The sequence below is a fragment of the Miscanthus floridulus genome, chromosome 19 (genome assembly GCF_019320115.1).
Source record: "Miscanthus floridulus cultivar M001 chromosome 19, ASM1932011v1, whole genome shotgun sequence".
In the NCBI taxonomy this organism is placed as follows: Eukaryota; Viridiplantae; Streptophyta; class Magnoliopsida; order Poales; family Poaceae; genus Miscanthus; species Miscanthus floridulus.
In genome coordinates this window covers 14,867,434-14,872,586 of record NC_089598.1, presented here as the reverse complement: position 1 = coordinate 14,872,586, position 5,153 = coordinate 14,867,434, and positions in this window count along the sequence as shown.

Genomic DNA, 5,153 nt, shown 5'->3' with positions numbered 1-5,153 from the left:
TCTGAACTGAACATGTGAGTTATTTCAGACAGTGCAATTTCAGTATACTCTGAACTGAACATGTGAGCTATTACAGACAATGTAGGATTCAGTATCTTTATGTCATCAGTATGACATTATTATCTACTAAACATCTGTCATGCAGCAAATATTAGTGCATCACAGACAATTTAAAACTACAGAGCTATTATGAGCTACTTTCAAAAAAAAAAAACAGAACTATTATGAGAATGCTGGTTATGCTATACTGACGTTTCCAATCCCATACAGTACGCAGCTGAATGCGCAAGGGATAAAGTAAAAGAGTGAAACAGTTAGGCGCTAGACAGGTTGTATTTGTGATGCAACTGTTGCAGCAGTTTAAAAGAAGGCATTCAACAGAAAACTGAAAATTCTGGACAGTTCAGTCAAAGTGGTGGCACAATCTGCTGAACAGACAAGGTAATAATAATGAATCAAACTATTTATATTTCCTAACTGTTTTTAGTATCTATGAAACGATTGATATTTAATAGAAACTGTAGACACTACAAAAACATGAATATTGATTGTATCAATCGGTTATCTGTAGCTTGTTTCAGATTAGTCTTAAATATAAATAGCTAAAAAGAGTATAGCATTTTTGAAACCCATGTAGAAACCAAATACGAACCCAATGCAGAACATAATGCAGAAATCCAATGCAGGAACCCAAAAAGACTTTATATATGCTAGAAACTATGACTAGTTGAATTGAATAACTAAATACGAACCCAATGCAGAAAGCAAAGAAGAGGATATCAACGCAGTAAGTAGCCAACTATACATTCAAAACTACAGAAAAGTCACTGAACATCTGAGTACACGGTGGGCAAGTTGAGTTTTTTTACCAGCATCAGTATAATACTACGACTCTATGAGCTTGTAAACATCTTGGCATGCAGTAACAAGTACTGATATTAGTAAGTACGTACCAGTGATCCTTTTAGCGTCGATCAATCAGGCCGCACCGATGATGGCAGCGGCGGCGTCTGCACCGCCAGCTCCAGGCGGCACCCCACCGCCGCCACCGCTAGGCCCTGGTCCGGGGTCGCCCTCGCGTCTCTTCCCTTTGTTGTCCCCGTCCTTCGCATCGGCGGGCATATGTCTCCAGTGCTAATATGAGCCGCATATCTTGCATAGAAATGGATAGTTGCTTATACATAAAATTTATTCGTCTTAATTGAGTGGCATAACTCCTGTCTTTGTTTTTTTAAAAAAAAAGAAAAAGAAATGGACAGTTGAAATTTCAAACGACGCTGAAAGCCCACTAGACTGATGTATCTTATGGAAACGGGATCTTTGCAAAGTGCAAACTGCTTTGCTGAGTGTTAAAAATCGGACACTCGGCAAAGACTTCGTACTCGGCATAGAATTCTTTACCGAGTGCCGGACATTCAGCAAAAAAGGCTCTCGGCAAAGGACTTCTTTGCCGAGTGCCAGACTCTCGACAAAAGCGTGGCACTCGGCATAGGCTGCCTCGCGTAACGGTGTTCGGCCACGTCCTTCTTTGCCGATTGCCTGCTGTTAGGCACTCGACAAAGAAGGTTTTTTTTTTAAAAAAATTCTTTGCCGAGTGTGCTGCACTCGGCAAAATTTTTTTTTTTTAAAAAATACTTTGCCGAGTGCTCCTGACACGGCGCTCGACAAAGAATTTTTTTTTCGAAATATCTTTGCCGAGTGCCCCTGTGAAGGCACTCGGCAAAGAGGATATTTTTTTTTAAAAAAATCCAAAACCCTCTTTGCCAATTGTCTTATTCTTGGCACTCGACAAAGACCCCCTTTGCCGAGTGTCATATCTCGGCACTCGGTAATTTTTTTTTGTTTTTAGCCTCCAAATTTTTTGTGCAGCCCTTTTAAAGTACCAGGAACTTCTAGTTAGAATTTGGAGATTTTTTTTTGGCTTTTTGATATATTTAGTTACTTTATTTTGTTTACTTGAATTTTTTCGAAAAATATAAATTTGAAATGCACGTGGTACGAATAATGGAATTTAATGATTCAAAAAATGATAGTCATGTTACTGAGTGTAGTGTGAGGCCGTATCCAGGAACGGACCCGAAATTTCGGATATCTTGTTCACGAAACATGACCGCGAACTTGCGTGCGAAGTGTTTTTAAATTCTATAAAAAGTAAACGAAGTCCAAAAATCATGAAACTTGTTGAGATGTCGTGATATTGTATGTGGAGGCTATGATAAAAATTTGAGAAGATTTGGTGCACGTTGTCACGTACGATGCTTACAAATCAGGACATCTACACATGTGATATCAGATATTAGAGGCAACGTCAGGAGCTCAGAGGATGGTGGCCCAGCTGGAGGCCGAGCGGCAGGCCCAGGCGCAGAGGCTGACGGACATTACAGAGTTCCTACAAGGGCTTGGGCAACGTGTGGGCTTCTCTCTGCCAGCTGGGCTGTTGGTTCCACCTCCACCTCTGGGTCCTGCAACTCCAGCTACTTCTGTGAGTATAAAAGTTTTTTACTTTCGCTTGTGCTTTGCTTGTATGACCTCTACCTTCCTAGATTAGCTATCCAAATAATCTTGTCTTACATGCAATCTTTTCTCCTTTGTGTAGTCTCCATCTGACGGTGGTTCGAATAATCCATCTCATGCACCTCCGAATGATGGACCTTCACCACAGTCGTAGTGGCCAAGATGAGTGCACGTTGTATTTTTTTATTTGTTGTTCAGTTGGTGATGGACTTATGATATACTTGTGATGCACTTGTGGACTTTGATGGACTTGTGGATTTATTTAGATGGACTTAAGCACTTATTATTATATATGTGATATATATTATGATAGATGTGATATGTGCGGATGGATATGTGGATGGATGAGATATATATGTGATGGATGAGATATATATATGTGATATATGTTTGTATGAATTTATTTATCATGATGGAATATAAAAAAAAAATTAAAAATTATCGTTTTGGGTCACTTTACCCAGTGTTGCATTGGGCAAAAGACCTCGTTGCCGAGTGCCATGGTCACAGCACTCGGCAAAGCTGGAAAAATGGGCGCTCGGAAAACCATTTTTCAGCTTTGCCGAGTGCCATGACCATGGCACTCGGCAAATATTTTTTTTTAAAAAAAATTCAAACTTTGCCGAGTGCCGGCCAGAGGGCACTCGCCAAAGAATTTAAAAAAAAAATTCAAACTTTGCCGAGTGCCGAAAAGAGGGCACTCGGCAAAGAATTTTGTTTTAAAAAAAAATTCAAACTTTGCCGAGCGCCGGCCAGGGAGCACTCGGCAAAGAATTTTTTTTTAAAAAAATAAAAAAAATCTTTGCCGAGTGCCTCCAGGGTTGGCACTCGGCAAAGCTACCGTGAACGGGACGGACGCCGTGACGGTCGCTTTTCTTTGCCGAGTGCCCCCGGGGCTCTCGGCAAAGAGGTCTTTGCCGATCAATTTTTTGCCGTGTGTTCTTTACCGAGTACCGCACTCGGCAAAGGCTTTGCCAAATGCAATTTGACCTTTGCCGAGTGCCTCAGGCACTCGGCAAAGAACCTGAATCTAGTTGTGTGTTACGTTCAGTAGCAGTATATATCTTTGTGTACCTAATAAGTACCTAACTAGCGAGATGATAGATGATGATATCGCAGCCACTCAAGGCAACTGACAAACTGCGAATCGGGTGTCCATTGTTGCTCTAGCAACGTTTCTTCTCCACCACCGGCCGGCGCAGCATCTAGATAGGCCATGGACCAACAAGCTCCTCAGGTTCCTCGCGTCAAGCTGGGCACCCAAGGATTAGAGGTATGTAACTCATCCATCTTATACTCTGCATGCACCTACTATACTTGGTTCCATCCATCCTAGCAGGCGCAGTGCGTGACTTGTTATGACATAGAGCATGCACTAATCTAGCTTCATGCAAAATCGTAGCTTAGACCCAACAACTTGTGCAAACAGCAAAAAGAAGATAAATCAAGCTATGATTGGTCGCGGGCTGCAATTGTTCATATAAGTCTACAATTCAATATTATTCATATTATGGTCTATCTTTTTTCCTCTTTGCACAAGATTTTGTTTAAACTTAAATTTCATATGAAACTAAATTAGTACATGCTCTATCCCCTTCCATATTTTGGTTAAAATTTTCCATGTAATTTTACAAATGTAGTTTGTATATATAACAGCACCGGAGCACCTAATAAGGGCCGCATGCATTGGAGTAATACCTATATATGTTTCAATGTTTGCATTGATGTATCCTATCCCTTAATAAATATACTCTGTGCAATGTAAAGTACCTTTTGATGAATAATATGTGTTGTCTCATCAGGAACTACCAGCACCAAGTTGACTTTTAACTGTGATTGTGTTACAGATGTAATTGTATTTAGCTTAGCATGCTAATTACCATGTTATGAGCATCATTAGCATTATTAATGCACGGCCACTTTCAGTGTCTTATGGCGGTCTCACTAGACCATACCAAGATCAACACCATTTGAAATTGTCTCAGTCGGGCATGTATAGAAGCAAATCTGCCTATGGTTCCTTTTTTTGTGGGATCTGTCAAGTTTTCTCCTTGGAAGAGAGTTGGGCTCCACTACGCTGCAGGTTTTTCATATGGTTGGAAATTAATAAGCCTTGCTAGACAGCAGCAGACCGCCTGGCCAAGCGAGGGCTGCCTCACCCAGCCACTTGCCCCTTGTGCGATCAAACCGGAGAGAAAATACACTACCTCGGATCTTCAAATCACTGTTGGTTCAAAACCCGCATTCAATGCCGGATTTTAAACCGGCACAACCAAACCAGCAGTGATGGGGGTAGACATCAGTGTCGGTTATTATAAAGCAACAAATTCAAAGGAGTGGATGCTTGTTACTAACCTTTATAGCAAGAAGATCATGCTCATGCTTCAAAATCCAAGACCTTCATGGTGAAGAACGACCGCAACAATGGAGGGAGTGGGGAAAACCCGCGCCTCCTGGATGGGTGTGCTCGGGATGGGAGAGCGGAGGCGGGAGAGGACTACAACTTTTTGTACTGTCAGTTTATCACTGTCGGCTTAAGTCAAAAACCGACAGTGATAGCACCACATCATTGTCAGTTCGTGGCTAGAACTGGCAGTGATATATCACCGTCCATTTACTGTTGGTTCCAACCACAAACC